Raw genomic sequence first — 21611 nt, 5'->3', positions numbered from 1 at the left:
ACCTCCCTCTCCCACCTGAGTTTCATGGTAAAGTATGCTCAGGTACCAACCTTCAGGACAGCCAATTTATTTCTCAAATGGAGTTTTCCACCCTAGGAAGGCCAGGTGTATGAGCCCTTCTTATCTCTCATCAGCTCAAAGACAAAAAAAAAATGTCTTATGAATATAAGATTTGTAAAAATTTAACCTCTCAGTAATGTGTAAGGGAAAAAAAGGAGGAAGCAATGTGGCAAAGGGGAGGCCAAGCAGAACCAGAGTGACCACAGGAAGAATGATCTTCCAATGGTTCTTGCTGGGGCCCTAAGATGGGTTGTCTGGCTATTTCATATTCTCCAATGGGAAAAGGACCTGGTGCTCACGTATCAGTGAACTATTGAAGGAGAACAAGATGCTAATGAGAGCCGTCCAAGGGGAGGGACTTCAAAAGTGAGTCTCCTAGAATAACAGACCCACTTTAGAAACGAGCGAGGAAGGACTGAGGGAGCCAGGGTAGCAAACAACTGGACATCCATGTTTCCTCCACGTTGGCTGCCTTCCTTGCCTTGATCACCTGAGAAGGATCCCAACTGCTTATTCAGAGTTGTCTTTTTGGTGACATTGGCTATTCAGAACTGTCATTTCAGGACTCAAGAGGAACTGTGGGGTAAGCCATAGCTTTTTCTCTGACTTTGTTTGCTTTTGTTAACATTTGAAAATTCTTTTCTACCATTAATGGGGGGAAATTATTGACTTCTAAGTTTCTTCTTCTTTTCTTCCCCCCCCCCACCAAAATTAAAACACAACACTCTATATATACACACACATAAATCTATATAATCATTTTCCTAGTAGTAAAACATTTGATACTTGTTAGCCAATAATACAGATGATTTGAAAGCCTTTTGAGGATGGGTCCTATCTTCAATGGCATGGAATGATATAGCTGTTATTTCATAAAGAGCATCTTTCTATTAGTTTACTTAAAACTCCCCTCCATGCCTCAACTCCAACCCCAATTTAGATTACAGTGTTAAAAAGATCGTCATAAAATGTAGCCTTGCACAAGGAGACGACCTAATTATTCAGCTTTGCTCTTAATAAATTATGCAATGATGCATGCAGTATTTTTCCTGAGAGAATGAGTGTGTCAAACACTCCTGCCAGTCTGTGTAGATGCCAGAGTGACTGTTTAGTGCCACAATTTGAGAGTTGGTTTTACAGCACTTGAAGAGTGATTGAACAGTTCATTTTGTTGTTGTTGTTGTTGAAAATATGCATTATCCTGAAGGAACTTACCTGCATATAGAACATACTATATGTGATAATTGTATATTTAATAATGTTCAAATAAAGGGCATGCTGTCAGCTAACTACTTGTGTATAATTTCAGAGTGGTAGTGAAAAAGCTAAAGGGAATTCCCCAAGAGTTCAAAGGAGTTTATTTGAGACAGATGAATATCAGCCTCTTGAGGCTCCTGTCAATAGAACAAGAGGGTATATTTATAGCTGTATCTGTACATAGGGGAGGATGTTCCAAAATCAATCCCAACTATTCAGGATCACTGAATGGCTGTTAAAGGGAATCCTTCTGGTCTACCTCATGATTTGTACTATGTTCACTATGGTGTGATTATAGAGATGATGTGTGTTGACTATGCAACCTTCTATCTGGTCTGATGAAGAATTGGGATTTGACAACCTTTGAGAAACTTGTACTGTGGATGGTTAGATCTGAGATAAGGGTGGATTTAAAGGCAATGATGGTGAGCCTGAAATCTTATTTTGTCATATCAATAACACTCTCAAAAGTAATATTGTAAATTTGTCATGGCTAAAACGCTGAAAGCCAAATGGCATTAGCAATGAAAGAAAGATAGTTAACAAATCATTGCCTCATATGCAGGTTAACTGGCTGATGTCAAGGAAATTTTTATTGGACATGTAAGCCATGATTTTATATCAGTGAATCAAATTCAATGGATTGATGTTGAATTCAAATATTTTTGTGAAGTAAAAAGCAGCTTGTAATTTTTAAACCTCTACTTGATGTTTTAACATAACCTTTCTAGGTAAGGTACCTGCCCAATTGCTTATCAGAAACCCTCTCTGCCTTATATACTATATATATATATATATATACATTTTGCATGAAGAGAGAATAAGGTGAGGAGGAATGGGAAGTAAGGGGTAGTTTGCTGAAAGAAGATATTCTGGATTTGGTAGCAGATCTCTCAGTTTTGCTTAGAATATCTAGAAAGGAGATATAGGTGTTGAGGCACAATTATTACCCTCACCTGTTATGGAACTTGTGCCACTTGGTGTTGAGCATGAGGACCACCCTGTCTCAAGATACTTTCCTCTAGCAATGCAGCATCCCAGCATCCCAGCATCCCAGCATCGCAGCATCCCACAGCCTCCCAGCATCCCAGCATCCCAGCATCGCAGCATCCCAGTCTCCCAGCACCCCAGAATCCCAGCATCCCAGCATCACAGCCTCCCAGCAGCAGTGGGGGCCAGCACCTTCCCCAGCAGTACCAGCTGTCAGTAGCACAGAGGGCCAGAGATCGGCATTACCATTCATCCACTGATGGATGATACCCTCAAATCACTGGGCCAAAGGTGGTTTAGGTACAATGTGTACAAGTACAGGTTGCTTGAACTTTGAGCCTGTGAATGTGAAGGACAGCCTGGAATGTTCTTTTATAAATTACCTGACAGAGGATCTTTAACGACTTCATGCAGTAAGTTGCAGAAAATTGTGTTATAGTTACCTCTAAGTTATCTGGGGATGGGAAGAATAGAAAGAGCTGGACAGCAGCATTTGTTGAACAGAGAAATATAATGAGGACTGTTGGGGGTTAAACACGAAGAAGGAAAAAGAACGTTGCCTTTGTGGTGCTTATGAGCCCTTGATGGAAAATAGATCAAGTACCTGCCATTCAAAAACTTACAACTCAAGACTTCTCTGCTTGCATCGAAGCTAAAATCCTATCACTAGAAAAACATTTCTGAGTTTAGAGATATTTTCAATCTTTCACATCTTAAAAACAATGTGAATATCTGATAGAATATGGACCACATCAGAGAGTGAAGCCTTCTAGAGTGGATTCCTGGCTGGACCCATTTTGTATCCATTCATTCTTTTCCTCAAAAAATATAGAGAGAACACTTCACATATATGAATCCCGGAGACTGCAACAGAGGAATCTGCTTCAGAAACCATCCACTCTCATGCAAGAAGACAGGCATGGGAACAGGGGTACTTCCAGGGGAGAAGAGGGAGAGAGGAAGTGGGAGATCGTGGGTACTGATTTGGAGTTCTGCTCAAACAGAAGGATCTCCATTAGAGTGTGAGGTGGAAAATGACTTGGAGAGGCTGGTGGGGACAGGAAGGCCATGAAAATAGAGAAGCAACATGCATTGTTTCATCTGCATATGTGAGAGAATGGTCATTCAAAACAGAATTGACCTTTATATTAAAATTAGAGGCCCAATGCACAAAATTCATGCAAGAGTAGGCCTTCCTTCCCCCAGCTGCCGGCACTGGCTTTCCTCTGGCACCCAGGACCCGGGCTTCCCTCGCAGCCCCGGCTTTGTCCGGAAGGTCGTCTGGAAGGACATTCGGAAGGACGTCCCATCTAATTAGCATATTACCCTTTTATTATTATAGATTCAGGAGATAGTTTTTCTAATAGACTAGCATGGGGATAAAATCAAGTTCTGATCATCCCCCCCAGAATGCTCCATGTAGCTCTTATGTAGCTTAAGTTAGCCACTAGAGAACACAGTTCCCTGAGAGGCTGCATAACATGAGGGCGTTGGATTAAACAAGTTCCAACAATAACCCTTCAGGAATATCAGTACACACACACACACACACACACACACACACACACACACACATACACACACACTTTAAAAAAGGCTTGTCTTTAATCCATCAAGGTTAACTGTAATGTGCAATAAATTGTAAACAATTTTTACTGCATTTTATTCCACCTTGAAGTTCTATGATTATATTTTTATACGCCTTTCTTGTTTATAATTGTACGTCTATGGCAATTCACTTATTATTTCCTAGGGGGTATCACTTTCTCTGACCTTATGTGTTTTAAGGGAGGCTGAAATATTACACTTTAAAGACAAACACAATCTGAGCAATTGAACACCAGGGGCAGCTGCTGTGCAGGTGCTGGTTTGGGGAGTTCTGAGACCCAGGCCTCTTGAAGGGGGGTGCACATACATTGAGCTGAGAACCCCCAGAGGATGAAGACTTGATTCATTATCAGATCAATAATCTGCAAACTGTGAATAAGCAGGAAATCAGAGTCTGTTGGCTTTTTAGTCCATTGTGGAAACAAGGGTCATTATGTGGACTCCAAGTGTGTTCTGGTCCAGTGAGTCAATAATTCCCATCATATCATGGAAAATGCATTGCCCCTATAGGCTATGAAATGCCTGGGGAATGTTCTTCAGTAATAAGGCCTTATGCATAGCAGATTATGCATTAACTTTAAGTCTGTGCTGGGACCTAACTGGTAAATAATACACAGTCAGTTACATTATACCTGCTAGTGCCTAACACTATGCTCTGGAGAAAAAGAGAAGGCTTTGCAAGCATTTCAAGTAGACTCAGGCAGGGGAGAAGTACAAAGAGTCACTTCTGTCAAAGATCCATGTGGCATTTACTGATGTGAATGTTTCTAGACTCTCATTGGAGGAAAGGGGAAAAAAAAAGAAGAGATGGAGGCATGAAACAAGGGAAGAGGAAGGTAGGAAGGAAGGATGGAGAGAGGGAGAAAAAGAAACCTGATAGTGTGCGTGTGTGTGTGTGTGTGTGTGTGTGTGTGTGTGTGTGTGTAGTTGAGTTCAAGGTTGGAATCAACATCTATAATGGAATTAGCTATAATACTTAATTGGGTTACTAACAATAGCTTGAGCAGCAGTCTTCAAACAATAAAGAGAAGAATTTTTGTTAAGACATTGACTCTGGTGAGTGTAAATATGAATAGAGTTAGAACTGGGGCAGGGAGCAATCACACAGACACAAGAGAAATCAAACATTTTCATAACAGAAAGTATTCTAGGGCAGTTGTAAACACCTCTGGTATTGCTCAAAACGAACAAACAAACAAACAAACAAACCAAAACACCTGGAAATACCCACAATGTTTTCTTAATAATAACTAACATTTGCAAAGCCCCTTATAATTTACGAGGCATTTTACAGCAATTACCACAGTTAATTCCCACAATAACCCCGTGAGTTTAAATATTAGACTTCCTAGTTTACAGCTGAGGGGACTGCGGCCCAGGGAAGTTAAGTGGCTTTTGCCAAGGCCACTCAGGAGTCAGCCATAAAACCAGAACCAAAGCCAGATCTTGTGACTATGGATTGCCCCGCTATCTCAGCCTCTCTGCCTTCATATCCATGGATCCCTCTTAAAACAGTTATTTCTGGAAGGTTGAGATCAGCTCCCTGGAGGACAGAGACCTGCCAGCCACAAGTCCATGGGCACCCAAAGCTATTCTTACAACCAACGCAGAACTTGGGCTTCAAAGTCCAGAATTTCAATATATATGTATTTTTAAAAGAAATATATGTTGCTTCCCCCTACACACATATGCAATTCCTGTTAGTATTTCTAATTTGTATATAATAAAACTTTGCTACCATAATTAAAATTAAAAAGTAAAACCTCATGAGTTGCTGAGCATCGGGTCATAAAATGTGACTGCTTGTGGACATTCATTTTGAGCGGCATAAGATGGGGCTGAAGGTAGTGCAGGTGGACGATTGGGGTTGTTGCAGCATCCTGGTGGAAGGGATGGGCCACATGCTGTGAGGGAAATGGTGATGAGCAGGTAACTACCTCTGCTCTTGAAGGATCTTGCACCCTATTGAGAAACACACCTGAACATGCAGAACAAGGAGAAAACACAGGTGGGGAGAGTGAGCAAATGTGTGCTCTGTTTAGGGATCAGAGTGAGCCAGGTGATTAAACCAAAGGGTTCACATTGCAAGGCAGTGGAAAAGGAACCTGGAGACAGAGAAAGATGGAAACCTGAGAGGTTGGATTTTATACTGAGAACATTGAAGTATCGTGGTGAGTGGCAGAGTGGGCAGAGGGCATAGTAAAATTTATTTAGGGGAGGCAAATGTGGGAACATAGGGAATCAATCCGATAGGAAATGTTGGAGAGTGGAGACCTGTTACAAAGATTTGGTAGTATTTTGAGGTAAAAGAGTATTAACATAGAAATACAAGTAAAAGGCAATTATTATCATTACTAGAGGCCCGATGCACGAACTTTGTGAAAGGGGTTTGGCCCTTGCAGCCCTGGCTGGCCCTTGCAGCCCCTCGCAGCCCTGACTTCGTCCAGAAGGTCATCCAGACGGTCCTCTGGAAGTCGTTCTGCTGTTTGGTCTAATTAGCATGTTAGCTCTTTACTATATAATATGATTAATGCTACGATATTGATAAGAAGTATTCCAGAACTCTTTCTGAATTGCCTTGAGTTGCTTTCCTCAAGATGGGTTTTGAGGAATACTGTGCCTCTGGATATCAACAGGTGTTCAAAAAATAAGCTGTGATCAAAATGTATGGAAGTGAAGGGGGTAGTAATAGCCACCTTTCACAGCTATGGTGAAGGGGAAATGAGAAAGTATATGAAAAGGCCTGGTACACAGAACACATTCCACAGAAACTAGTCCCCTTCTTCCAACACGATTTCCATTTATTGTAATATCTATGCCTATATGAACCCATATCAATATCATCTAATATATAGGTGTGTATGAATATGTGCATACTTATTTATGTATGTGTATATGGGTGTTCTCACTTAGGCACATTAGGCACATATTTAATCATACTCATATGAACATGCACATGTGTCACCCAGGAATACCTTCAATGTAGGATTAAACCTAAGGAGGTATGAAATACCCACATACACCAACTTCAGTCCCTATGGCACTCTATCGAAGGCCTTGCCTAAGAGATGTGTGAAAGCTGATGCTATCCCTGTGTTCTGCTTGGTAACAGTACCCATGGGTGCCACAGATGTGTCCTAGTGCCATCTAGTGGGGAATCCCATTTTCTGCCCCCTGGTGCCTCCTTGTGCTGACTCCAGCCATTGCCCCCACTCACCATTTTACAGGCTGCTTCCATCACCCTAAGAAACAGCAGGGCTAAATGAGTTCCTCTGTGTTTCAGTTTAGGCTCTTTCCTGTTTTCCTTCTGGGTGTTCCTGGACATGAGTACATCTCATTGAAATATTTCCACCTCTACCTACAGACAAAGGAAAGGCTCAGAGCACCTCAGTCCACTGTGCCAACAGGACGTGAATGACTGTGAGTACATAAATCATTTCTAAGTTCATGTCTTCAGGATCTAGAAGGAAAATTCTATATTGTATAATAAAAGCATTTTGCGTTCTCTAAATTTAGGAATACTTTATATATGTATAATTCTTTCTTTAGCTCAATGAGAACTTTGGCTCACAAAGAGATGCTACGGGCCAATCGTTTCAAGGAGATGAGATGGTTTGGTCTTGGTTTGTCTGTGAAGAAAGCCATGTTGGTTATAGAAACTGCTACACATCAATTAACCCATGGAATTCAATCCTAATTTTCTTTAGCTAGTGGATTTAATGCATCAAAAAGACTAAGAGCAGTGGAGAAAAACCAGGTCATTAGAGCTGTGTCTATGTGGCCAATGCACTTTGAAAGTTCTTTAACCCATTCAAAATGTTAAAGGTCACTGAGAAACATGGTAGTGGATGAAATGAAGACTAAATGCAGAAGTTCAAATCTTACTGGTTGGTAAATTAGGCCAAATAACTAGTAAATAGGATTAAAAATCAGTTGAATCACTATCAGTATTCTACTGAAGTGATCAGTTAAATTGATCGTCATGTTCTGGCTGTCCATCTGACAACAAGCTATGTATAAGCTGGGGCGGAGTGGGAATGCCAATCTGGGTCCTCGCTTGTTCCTCCCTTTGCCCATGTTCTCTGCCCAGGGCCCTGGGACTTTGGGATTGGTCTGATTGATTTCCCCCTGCTTCATGTCAGTTAGACACTGCTAGTGCTGAGTACGTTATCTTTATGTTCCATAAATGTGGTAGAGCCTTCTGCCTACGAGTTCCCCACCTCCAGGATGAAAAGAAAGGTGAAAGCAGAGAAAAGGTAAATATGAATGATAGAGAAAGACAATATGAGGTTTACCGCTGGTATGGATTTGACCCGAGTTTCCTACTACTAAGTCAATGTCAGATCTTATGGAAGAAGACAGGAATTCAGACCAGAGGTAAGTAGGTTGTTCTACTCTCTTTGTGTACTTAATGAAAATTGTATGAATTTACTCAGCCTGCCTCGCATCGTGAGAACATACCTCATTTGAAAGGGTTGGGTTTGTTTTGGCAAAGGTTGAATGTCCCAGTTTGCCTTCCTGCTCCTTTGTTTAAGGGACAAGTGACGCTCTTGCGACCTATCTTGCCAGAAATCAGCATCTCGGCCTCTGGGCTGGGGAGATAGAGAAGGAGGAAATGAAAGCACCGCATTTTTATTATGCTTGAAGTTACTTATTTGCAAAGTGGTTCTTCATCCACTTACTCTGTTCCTCTCCATAGCTTCTCAGTTCTGCTGTCTTTGTTGCAAGGCTGCATTTTGTATGTAATATTTCTTGCCACTGTTTAGGAATCATTGTGACTACATTGCTCTTTATCGATAATTTCATGTAGCACAATCCATCACCGTGTTGGATGTTGGGGCAGGGAGAAGGACATTACTTTGTCTTTCACTGGGTGTGCAGACAGCTCTCTTGTATCGATTGCTTGGCTCACATGTTCGTTAGATGATGATTTGCACTTTTCCTGTATTGTGTTTATCCAGATTGTGTTTCAGATGTGTCTGTAACATATCATCATGAACAACAAACATTTATTGAACACTTGTGGGCTGTGGATCAGGCTCCAGGCTAGGTCTTTGGGATAATAAGAGGAATTTAATGTGATTCCTACCCTGGAGAATTTTATTATCCATTGGACTATGTTTGTTTTATGATTTTTTAAAAAAGATACCTAACAGCTTATGCTGAGTGATTGCTGCAAGCAATAAATGCTCTTGGAGTTCAGAGATGGGAGTAATGGGTGAGGGCTGGACTGGTCAGGGAAGGCTTCATGAAATGCGAGTAGCTTCTTAAAGGGTGGGAAGGATATTTTTATGGGATACTGCATATAGAGTTTCTGAATACCATTGTGCCAGATTTTTTAAAAATGTAATGCCTATATCTTTAAACTGCAATTGCCTCATTAATTATTTATGAGCTAAGACAGAGAATCAATATTCACCTGCTTTCCACAGTGTTTTTTTGCAGAGTTCTATTGTTAACAGCCTTGCACACCTTGTCATACAGGGCAAGAAAAAGCCAGGCAGTCTGTTCGCTTTCTCATTAAGACTTCCCTAGTCTAGTTGCCAACTTTTCAGATTGTCTTTTGCTTTGTATAGAATCTTTCCCCCACTGGAAACTCCAATAAGAGAAAAAAAAGTATATTCCATGACTTCTTAAAGCAAAGTGGGTTTCAAGGTAAGAGAATAGGGAAGAAAAAAATGTGACTTTCTTGTCAAATTTGCCTCACTGAATCTTCAGGAGAATGCAGGCTTGACCCTGGAGAGGATATTCATTCCCCAAGGGAAATACCCATTTATGAGAGGTTCCAGGAGTTTCCATTCTAAGAGAGAGATGTTCAAACATTTTTGAAGATTGAAAACTTTGCTTATTACTTTTGCAGGACTCTATTGGTCCAGGTAGATACTTACCTTGGCTGATTGACAGAAAGGTTGGCAGGAAGACTGTCATGGCCAGCAGTGTTCATATTCTAGGGACTAAGCCCTGTGAGTTTCATAATACCTGTGCTTTTTCCAGAACTCTCTCTCTACATCTCTCTCTCTCTTTATTTCTCTTATGTTATTTTTTTTAAACCTCTCTGTTTTGTCATTTATTTTGGCTTTGGTGGAATTAATGGCAAAGAGGAAATGAAATTTGCATTTTCTTCCTTTTGGTTCTTCATGTAGCGTATATTTAGGGGTACCTATTACACACAGAGCATAGAGCATGCCACAGATCTCAGATTACAATCTACTTGCTAAAAAAAACAGGTTAAAAGTGGTGAATATTTACACACTTTATGTTAAATGGGTCAAAAAATAAAAATAAAAGGGTACATTTGGTTTTTATACCTACCAATTTCAATTTTCTTGGTCCTACCAATTTAAATTTTCCAATGAAAGGCAATTAAATCTTTTTTCTTTTACAATAGTTTCTTAGGTGTAAGTTGGTCTAACTTGGACAATAGTTAGTGGATTTGAAGTATAAATGCTCAATCAGGGTAGTTCCCCTTTCTCAAGAAGCACCTCTATGTTCCTTCCCAAGATGGTTGGATGCATGGCATGCCCTCTGGTGGTAAGGCAGGCTGCCCTGTGTGCTGTTTTCCCTGCTGTCCACCAGAGAGAGGCTGGGGTGGTCTGGTTCCTGAACAATTTGTACTGTTATCTTCCACATGGCTAATCTCACCTGCGGTTGTTGCCGTTGTGGGTATTATGCTGTTGCTCACACCATCAAATAGTATGTCTGTGGAGAAGTCCTGCATTTGTTATCCTTCCTATCTGACTCAGGATTTCAGGGGCTCAGCACCTCTGTGAGTCCACAGAGAATTCAAGTGAATTTAAGAGACCCCTACATACAATACATGCATCATGTGGAATCAGAGCTCTTGGTCTCATACTTTTCTAAGCTCTCCTCCTAACCATATGGGATACAGAGGGGCAGAGTAGCAGCCTGGGGGTTCCAGAAAACCTAGCCTAGTGTTTCAGTCAAGTAACTCCCACCTTTGGTCAAGTCCCAAGAAAGTCCAGGCCCTTCAGATTCTCAGAGAACCTGACTCTATTCTTACCCTGGGGGCATCCACACAAAATCCTTCTCCTCTTCCTTGTCTGGGAATGCTTTCTCCTCATCTTCCCTGGTGGGAACTCCCCTATTGTCTCTATTCTGTGACAATGCTGTGAGTTAGGGTAAAATTCTGCCATTGACTTTGCCAAGCTTGGTGGCTTCGGATCTGATAAGGGGAGCTTTTGGAATTTAGAAAACCCTTTTGCTTTTGACCACACCTGGCTTTCAAAACCTTTCTGTACTATGGACTCGAAACCCAATTTTTCCCGTTTTTCTTTTAATCCTACTTTAAAGATCTGAATCATCCCCAAGCAATGGATGCCTCTAACCAGAGAAGGGGAGTGCATAAAAATACATACAAATATAGTATATTAGCCACTTTACAATGTCTGCTTAAAACTGTAAGGGGCCAGGCTCTGAATAGTTTCTAGAGTGCAATTGGAGGAGGAGTCCAAAAGTTCAGCCACAGTAGGTTGGAATAATCAGGGATGGCTTCTCAGTGGCAGTGGGGCTTGATTTGGCTCTCAAGGATGGAAGAATTAAGGTGGGTGTGAAGAATAGGGAATAGGTCCACAATTAGAATTAAAATCATCTTCCTACATACTCCCAGAGCTGTGTATTTTAACTCACGCATAGCTCTCAGAGCACAGTTATTGCCATCTCCAACTTACTCATGGCTGTGTCTTCCTGTAACAGTATAAACTCCTTGAGCACAGGGACCAAAAATTCCTATATTTGGCCCAGCCAGTGTGACTCAGTGGTTGAATGCTGACCTATGAACCAGGAGGTCATAGTTCGATTCCTGGTCAGGGCACATGCCCAAGTTATGGGCTCGATCCCCAGTGTGAGGCATGCAGGAGGCAACCAATCAGTGATTCTCATCATTGATGTTTCTATCTCTCTATCCCTATCCCTTCCTCTCTGAAATCAATAAAATGAATAAATAAACTTTCTGTATTTGTATCTCTAATATCACTTAGCCCTGTGCTTGTATACGTCAGACCTTCATGCATATTTAAAATTTAAGAACATGTTAAAAACAGAATTTTTAAATTATTTTACCTTAGCTCTCCCTTTTAAAACTGCTGTATTGCTTTATCTCTTGTATTAAAGAAAAATAATTTCAAAAAGGATATCTGAATAGAGATTTTATATTCTTCAAAAGCTGGTTACTCAGATGTTCTTTTATCTTCTTGATATCCCACCATCTTATCTCTGGGATTTCCATATGATGGTTGCCCCAAGGTGTCATTTTTTATTGTGGTAAACTATACATAATATGAAAATGACCATTTTAACCATTTAGTGTACACATGAGTGGCTTTAAGTACATTCACATTGTTGTGCAGCCATCACCATGATCTCCAGAAATTACTCATCTTCCCAAATTGAAACTCTGTACTCTTCAGACATAACTCCGCATTCTCCCTCCCCCCAGCTCCTGGCAACCACCATGCTATTTTCTGTCTCTGTGAATTTGACTACTGTACGTACCTCATGTGGGCTGGTGTCTTACAACATTTGTCCTTTGTGTGTCTGGATTATTTTACTTTGCATAATGTCTTCAAAGTTCTTCCCTGTTATAATATATGTCAGAATTTCATTTCTTGTTAAGGCTGAATAATATTTTATTGTATATATTGGCCACTTTTGTTTATCTAATACCTCAAGTTTGTGATGAAAATAAAATGCTCATTACCATTCAATGGGCATCTACATACACCTATGAGTATTTTTTGGTGACTTGATTCTCTTTATATTGTGATGTATTTGATCATTTGACCCAAAGGCTTAAATCAGGTCCTTTCTATAAAGAATGTGCCATGTGGTACCTCCAGAAATAGCACTTCCTCTAAGACAGTTAATAGTAGTTACAGGGTCAAGTGACTTGGATTTTTTTAAAGAAAAATAAAAATATTTTTATTTTATTCCGTTGAGGTTTCTTCTGTCAGTCATTAAAGTGGCCAGAGACATCAGGCTGATGCTCCTCAGACCACTAATTCTAACAGCTCCTTTCTACAAAAGGGTGTAAGGGCGGTCAAAGATGTATGAGCATTTCTTCCAGTGGCATTCCTTATAGAGTCCCATGGTACACAAACATTTTTAAATATCTGAGAAGTCTTACTGCTTTAAAAATAAATAAATAAAAAGCTTAATTAATTTTCCCCCCAGCATTTTCATGCACATCTAAACTCCGAATTATTATTAGTTGTTATTTTGTTAATAATTTGAAATATTCTGTGTTAAAACAAGGTAAAATTGTTAAGAAGATAACAAAAGTGAGAGCATCCAAAAAAGTGGGGAAGTAGGTTCTTTCAGAGCCTTGAGATGAGTGGATTGTGACACAGAAACAAGTAAATATTCCTTGATTTTCTCCTAATTAGGACAAAGGCCCTTAGAGTCATAGTCGGAGAATTCATTTGTTATGTGTTAAAAAAATCCTTCAGCTAAACTCAAGAATTTATCCTGTGTCCACATGAAGGACATCGAAAGACAGATGTAGTAAACAGTTTTAATATCCTTTGTTTGAATGTTTGTGGAAGGCATAGCAATGCTATTTAAATCCATTTGTTTCTTTAAATAAATGCATAAAAATTTATTGAAATGAAAGACTGTTTAAATAATTTTCTTATAGTCTTTTGATCTGTGAAGCAATAAATAAGTACAGGCAGTTAACTTCTTTATCAGAAGCATGTTCACTACAAAGCACTGAGGTTCAGCCATGATTCTCCCTCCCCCCCCCCCCCCCCCCATTGTAGCTGCTAGTAAGAGGTAAAAGGTAAAGGAAATTTTCTCGGATTGAGGTGGGGGAGGGGGGTGGAGTGTCAGTGAAAACTTCACATAGGAATGACCTTAAAGTTAAATCCTAGAAGGAGAAGGCTAGCCAAGTGAAGTGAGGCATGGGGAAGGTGTCCAGAGAGCTTAGGGGAACTGTAGGCATTTCAACAGAGTGGAGTGGAATGTAAAAATTGAGGTTGGATAGCTGATGCTCTCAAAGTAGGGTGAGTTTGAAGTGAGCATATATTTTTTTACTGTTTTCCAAGGAAACAACAAAGCTCAGAACTTCGATTAAGATAAGGGGCCAAGGGGAGAGTATAGAAAGCATAGCTTGGTTTGAGTTCTCTTAGAGAGCTTAACATTCCCCATAGCCTGAGTGGAGAAACATGAGGCTGGGCGCTGACATTCACTGACTCTGAGCTGGGTATATCCTTTCTTTGGTTCTCAGTCTTCTCATTTACTTCACAGGAAAGGATTTGGACTGTATGAACTTTTAAGACCCTGCCAGGTCAGTTGGTTGCTACTTATCTTTCTGTCTAACAAGTATGTAAACTGATTATCAGCTCCATCTGGCCTCAGTGCTGACCCCAGTTTTGGAATGCAAAACTCTGTATTTGGCTCAGGTCCTATCTGTGAAGAATTGCAGGCTGATCACCAAGGCTTAAATGTGAACAACGGAATATTGGTGCAAAGTCACCATACTGATACTGGCATGTGAGAAATACAGACAGCTCTTATTTAAGGAGAGGGCGTTTGGACTGCAGTATTGAGAAAAGCTTCCCAGAACTGCAGGGATTTGAACTGAATTGTGAGGATTCTTATGATTAACATAGACAATGACAGGGTGAGGACATGGAGAGGGGGTTCAGCACCAGTTGGAGTGGGTTGTGAACAAGAGTGCAGAGGTGAGAAAGGGCAGTTTATCTCAGAGAGAGACACTCAGGCCTGCAGAGGTCAGCTACTGCCCTTCTGAATAGCGCTGCACACCATCTATCTCTTTTAAATGTTCCAGACCATTTTTATCCCATTGTTTGACACTTCTTATGTCACCAGCTGGGGATCAACCTCCCAAGGAGTTAGTCCTACTCATAAGAAGCAGTTTTTTATAGACTTGAATAGTGTAAGATCGTCTCCTCTTTGTGCCCCTGCATTCCCCATTGACCCTGAGCTGAGGTCACTGAAAACCCTTTCCTTCCCTTTGAGTCCCCCACAGGGCCTCAGACAACCCATCTGGACTAACGCTGCACGAGGAGCACGTGAGGGCTGTCATCTCTGTCATCGCACTCCTCATCACCAACCATCATGGGCAGCCCGATGACATGCCAAGTAGTGCTAAGGCTTTTATCGTGATTGTTTTATTTACTCCTTCTAATAGTGCTGTGAGATTGGTTCTATATTATTTATGTCCAGTTTTCCAAATGAGAAAGTAATAGTTAGAAATGTTCAGTGGCCTGTCTAATGTCACACAGGGAGTAACTGGTAGAGCATGAACTCAGACCCTGGTCTCTGACTGCAGGGAGCTCACAGTCACTGTGAGGCCACAGAGAATGGACATCAGGACAGGGAACAACCCTGCCATTACACAGAATATCCAAATCTTTGTTAATCGATGTGAGATTCCTGTTCTCCCTTTCTTGATGGAGTATTTGGTTGGTGGTATGCTGGGGCATAGTCTAGACACTGGAAAATCTGAGGGTTAAGTTTGGCTCTAAAGAAAATACAGCCTGGCTAGCATGGCTCAGTGGTTGAGCACTGACTTATGAACCAGGAGGTCACAGTTCGATTCTGGTCAGGGCACTGCTGGGGTTGCAGGCTCGATTCCCAGTAGGGGGTATGCAGGAGGTAGCCGATCAATTATTCTCTCATCATTGATGTTTCTATCTCTCTATCCCTTCTCCTTCCTCTCTGAAATCAATAATATATACAAATATATATATATATATATATATATATATATATATATATATATATACACACACACACAAAAAAAAAAAGAAAATACAGAACTTTTTTGCTAAGTAAAAGAAAAAGAATATATTTCCAAGTGATGCATTTCCATAGAACAAATATGGATGTGGACATAATGCTGGGAAGATGAGGCAGGATTGTGAATGAGCAATACAGGATGCACTGAGTTGCAGCCTCGTAGAGCTGGGTTCCAACCTTGAGCTTATCAAATCCATGGACCAGGCACAACTTCTCTGAACCTCAGTTTCCTGTTTTGTAAAGTGGTGCTCATAGAGGTGAAGGTTGTACTTTTAAAGACATTAAATTCTGGACCAGAACCAAGCAAAACAGTGCCAAGCTACCATTTCAATAAGTGGTAGCTATATTTTTAAATTGCTTTTGTGATTGAAGAATGAAATCCTGCCCAGCTCCCCTGGCATAAAGTTATCCCTCCCACCTAGAAACTTTCACTTACCATCTCATTGATCCACCTTTGTCCTTCATCAAGTCACCAGTGCTGTTATTTCATTGCAGAACACTTACATAACCCCTGCCATACATCCAGCACTGTGGAGACAAAGACAAATAAAAGAGGATCCTTTGTAGATGCTTTAGCTTTTCAATATATAAATATGCACATGTCTTGTCTCCTACCTAGAGTACAAGGAAAGAAAATGTTCTTTATCACTGCCCTGCATGTCTGAAACACTTGGGGAAAACGAAGCATAGTCAGAAATCCTGGTCTTTGCTAATGGATAGTTGGGGAGCGATCCCAACCCCAGGCAGGCTCTTATTTCTAATGGCTTTCAGTGTGTGTGTGTGTGTGTGTGTGTGTGTGTGTGTGTGTGTGTGTACATGCGCCACGTGCATGCGTGTTGGTGGATCAGTCATTCTGATTAGTCTTCCATGACCTGTTTCCACCAGGAGACCTCACACTGCAGGCAGTCACTCTTCCCGCCACTGGCCAGTGGGGATACAGATGTGCCCTCCCAACTCCCAGGCAAGTCAGCCCTGTGATCCAGAGCCTGGAGGTCATCACTGTGGTCAGAGCCTGAGGCTGTGCTTTGGAGGCTGGCAGAGCCCCAAGGCTCCATGGGTAGCTCTAGGGAAACGGCCTTTGTGAAACGCTTCTTTGATGAGAAGCATAATATAAATACAAATTGCTGTTATGTCAGCTTCTGAGGAGCCACTTCAATCCATTTGGGCACCTTTGATTTTATTCTCAAATTGCTTTTCTCCTTTAAAAATCTTAATAAGAGCATGTTTTCCTCTAGCCTCAAGAGAGTAATTTATTTATTTAAAGTAATAATAAAGTTTCAGCATAATCCCTCGGTCCCAAGGGGGAAGGAGACTCTTTGAACGATTTATTTTTCCCATCCTTGAAGTGCCAGGGAGACCAAGCAGCTGCTGTGGTGGTGTCTTGGAGCCCACTGCCATGGCAACGGCCACAGCTTCTCGGGCCACTGGGAAACAGGCATGGAAAATGGTCTCATAACTTTCTTCTTTCACTTTTTTCTGCTGCTCGTTCCTCCTTTAACGAAACGGAGGAGTAAGGTAGGACGAGAACCTGGCTCAGCTGTGGCAGCACCATAGCAACTGTGACTGCTCATCATGGCCAAGTCCAACTCTGGCTCTAGGGGAGGCCCATGAGGAACAGGTCCAGGCAGATGGAAGGGTTGACTACTCTGGATTCTCTCTTCCTAGTACAGAGTCAGATGTGGGCTCTGAGAACTGGGGAGTGGGCCCAGCTGAAAGACACAGGGGGAGTTCGAAAATCTCAGTCTCCAGCAGGTGAGAGAAGCACGTCTACTAGGAAAACTAGGGTTACTTGACACTTATCTGCCAACCGATGTTTTAAGTATTACATGTGCATTATCTCATTTAGCATTTATGTGAAGGACATAGCAATGTGATTCCACTATTAGGAATAAGTAAACTGAAGCTTTTGGAAGTTAGGCTACTTGGCCAAGGTCATACAACTAAGAATTGATAGACCTAGGATTCAAAACTAAGGTTGGTTCCAGAAGCCAAGTTTATAACCACTATAGACATTGCTTCTCATGTTGGATTGCTTGTGAAAGGCTGATAAGGATGGTTATATCAGCTAAGAATACTTTTGATTGAAAATAACAAAAAATTCTGACTTACCTTGACTTAATAGGATTCTGGAGGTAGGTGGCTGCTGGCACAGGGAGGCTGCTCAGTGGGAGGGAGGCTGTTTCCTTGTCTTTGTTCTCATGCTCATCACCTTCTTGTCACAAGAAGGCCTTGCACCTCCAGACTTCACATCTGTAATCAAGGCAGGAAGATGAAAAGGAGAAAGGTTGTTGCCAACACTACCTCCTTCCTGCAGGAAAGAAAACGCATTTCAGGACCAACATCAACCCGACAACAGCAGACTTCTTATGTCTCATTAAAGACAAAAGGTCACACAGCCTCCTCGCCCTGGAAGGAAGGCAGGAATTTGTCTTTCCACCTTCTACACCAGAAGGACTTTGTGCAAATGCTCACAGCTAAAATGTGACTGGGGCATTGGCTGATCAGAGAAAAGGGGGAAATGCTGGAGAGGAAAGGTATGCATATAAGGATGCTGAAGCTGGGAGAAGCCTGGATCCAAGTTTGCATGGAGCATAGATGGAAAAGCCAGCTGATGCTTGGATTGTAGTGGAATTTAAGTACTAATCCTGAAAGTCGAACTCTAGCTTTACAGGCAGGTACTCTTGTTTCCATACTCCCATCAGCCACTTCTCTTGCTCCATGTTTTAACAATATGCATGTGCTAATTACTATAACTTGCTAAATTTTAAGAATCTTCTACAAGGCTTGGGTCTGGATTCCACTGTAGGAAACAAAAACGGTTCTAGGTTCATATATAAGTAGATCCTGTGTATTCTATGTAAAGCAGATTGTATCACTTTAAATAGATAATAGAAGAATTATTCCTTTTCTACTTCCATCTTCTCACTGGAAATGTCCCTTACATAAGACAAAAGAGAATCTGTCATTGATTAGAGGAATTAAGAACAAGAGACAATGACAATATGGGTTATGTTAGGTGACAGGAAAGGGAATGATTTATTATTATTACAACATTTTCTTTGATTTTGAGTTATATTTTGGTAAAAAGAAAAAAAAATTAGGGTCATGAAAAAGAACATATGGCCAAGTTACCATGAACTGTGGTTCTAGTAGAGAAAGAGGTGAGTCTTAATTAATGTCATTGTCAGAAACTTTTTGAGAGGTGGCACTCTTAACAGCAGGGTTGGCTGTGTATTTGGGGAGTCCTCTCTTGACTTCCTCTTTCCCCTTTTTGCCACTCTGTGGCTTTTGGGTTCTTTTGGCCTCTCTAGGACTATTTTAGATTCCCTATGACATAAAGACCATGCTCAAGTCAAAGCCACAAACTCAGGACACAGACCCTCAGTTCAGTATTCCTTTTGGCTAGGATGTCTTCATAAGGGTCTCTGAGCCTGCCTCCTCCTCCTCTCAGTGTGAAGGGGTGATAGAGGGGGAGAAACCCTTCTCTAACTTGCAGAGTAACCAAAAGTCCAGAGTGTCTCTCACAGGGTCCCCTGCTGAGAATCTTCCTGGCATCAGGCTGCCTTCCACTTTCATCACACCGTTACGTAAAATGCCACCCTTTGCCATTTGCCATAAGAAAGTGAATGGCATTCAGCACTGAGTTCAGACCCTTAATGGATGCTTTGGAAGGCTGCAGGGAGACACCCCAGAACAGACAGTCTAGTCCTAGCTGGGCTGTCACACCATGATGTCTTTCTTCTCAGGCCCCATCCCTTCAATATCCAGCACATCTGTAACATAACTGTCCATGGCCATGGCCATGAGTGTGGCCCAGTCCACCTCTCCTGTGGTTTCCATGGCTGAGAGCACGCACATCCCCTCACCACCATCATCACATCTCTTGGGACAGACATCATAGACCCCACCAAGATCTGGTATCCTGAAACCCTTTCCAATACTTAGCTAGACTATTTGGTGTGGCAGCACATTTTCCTGCACCTCTGTTCTGTACAATATTGGCCTATAGTCTTTACAAACAGCAGGCAAGGCATATAGCTCCAATAAAGCACATTTAGGAATGCGTCACTTGAACCAAATGTTTATTCACTTATGGATTTCTTTTCTCATAAACCCCTATGCTGAGTTAGGCCCCACAGCAGGTCATGGGGATACACCTGGATAGAATCCAGTTTTTGCCTTCTAGAGGACTAGAAGTTGGGAGTTAAGCATTAAGAAGTTAAATGTTGAGGGGAAAATTAGAATTGGAGATGTGAATAAAAGATACAGATCTGATTTCTATGGGAAAAATCAGCATTTTTTCCCATAGAGTAGGTTTCTTAAAAAAACTAATGCCCACCCCCTCCCAACTACCTTCTAACTCTTGATTTCTTGGTGGATCAGGTGAAAGTTAAATGAGCTAAATGAGGAACACCTTATAGCTCCCATCTACTTACAAACTAGAACCTGAGTGCCAAGCATCGCCAGACCTTCACGATTTGTTTGGAACCTCCTTTTCCAGCCTGTATCTACCAATACACCCTCAAGCATCCTTCATGATATCTTGCTTAGGATACTTCATGTATGTCATGAAAATGTTTATAGAGAAAGAACTATTTAAGTGCCTCTAAAGAAAAACAAAGTTAAGCTGTGATTGGCAGTATGTCTGGCAGCACTCTTGCTAAGTTTGTAATTTTTATTTTTTGGCTTGCTGGGTTGATTTTTGTGAGTGCCTCTTAGCCTTGTTGCCTCCCAAGGATGTCTTTATGTTTCTGGGCTTATTCCCAAGAGTTCTTCACTTTTTCCCTGAGCTCCTACCCCATCCCAAAAGGGTTTGCTAATTATGGCAGTGCTTTTGTGTAGTAAAGTGGAGTTGTTTCTTATCTCCACACACTCTCCTGTACTTTTTTGGAGCAAGGGTATCAAAAAAGGATTTTAGAGGTACCTTTCAGAAAGGTTAGAAACAAGCTCATTAAGAGAATACAGGCTTAATCTTAGATAAAGGGAAGCCACCTGAACTATCTGTGCATGGCCTTCTAAGCACTATCAGAGGTAATTTCTTCACATTATTCCTCTGGCCTAAGTCAATTATTCTCCCATTTGGAAAATTAAGTGCTGATTACTAAATTCCTTTATCTACCCAACATTGTCAGATTACTCAAGAAGCTCAATGGAATTGTTGATACAATCCTGGGCTAAGGATCTGGGCCTTGCCTCCAAAAATAATTGTCCCCCAATATCTCCAAAAAACTCATGTTGGAGTTGCTGGGGAAGGCAGAATGGCCTTCTATAAGGAATTACTTAATTTTGGAAGATTACTATTATCTCTGACAATATATAGTCTTAGAGTGTTTGATGCATTTACTTATGGAGTATCTTTGCTCATACATGCCATTCTAGGATTTTTAAAATTTTCAAAAACTACTAATTTTAGCCTCAATGCTTCCTTTCACATTTTGGAAACCAAATCCCTAAGTGGTTTCAAATATACAGAATTTTGGAGGAAAAGCTCAAGAAACAGCAATTATTTAAGTGGTAGATGGATATTGTAAATTAGTAACACTGACCCTGTACTATTTTCATTTGTCAGTCCATTCTTTCAGCTTGCCTGCTGTGCTTGAACCACAAATCAAGCATGCTCTGTCCTTGACCTTCCTTGTGGGGACAAATTTTATTCTGTACTTCTTGCTGCAAACCCTACCTACCTAGAATTCAACCCAGAGTTTCTAGAACCCAACTCTCTTTCTAATGGAATGAATCTTCTCTATTTCAGTTCCTTATCTTTATTATTTAGCTTTCTTTTCTTGCTTTTAAAAGTGCATGTTTTTATCAAAGGCCTTATTTGGTCTTTGCAACATCCCAATGAGATAGATGATGCAAGTGTTAGTAAGGCACATTATATGAGTACATAGAGCAAAATACCTGTAAAGGTAGAA

General features: G+C 41.1%; 1 protein-coding gene across 4 annotated transcripts in view; it reads left to right on the top strand.

Annotated features, from left to right (window-relative positions):
• The first annotated feature begins 305 nt into the window (after nt 1–305).
• Nucleotides 306–21611, top strand: part of SLC14A2 (solute carrier family 14 member 2) — a 383545-nt gene continuing 362239 nt past the window's right edge. The window contains exons 1-2 of one of the 4 annotated variants that reach the window (XM_036323004.1): nt 306–643; nt 7199–7335. The gene's annotated coding sequence lies outside the window, so the exon portion shown is untranslated. The remainder of the gene's footprint in view (nt 644–7198; nt 7336–21611) is intronic. The other 3 variants (XM_036323003.1, XM_036323001.1, XM_036323000.1) reach the window with 3 other exon arrangements.

The sequence above is a fragment of the Myotis myotis genome, unplaced genomic scaffold, assembly GCF_014108235.1.
Source record: "Myotis myotis isolate mMyoMyo1 unplaced genomic scaffold, mMyoMyo1.p scaffold_m19_p_9, whole genome shotgun sequence".
Classification (NCBI taxonomy): Eukaryota; Metazoa; Chordata; class Mammalia; order Chiroptera; family Vespertilionidae; genus Myotis; species Myotis myotis.
The sequence above is the reverse complement of the archived record's forward strand: the minus strand, read 5'-3'. Positions and strand labels throughout refer to the sequence as shown.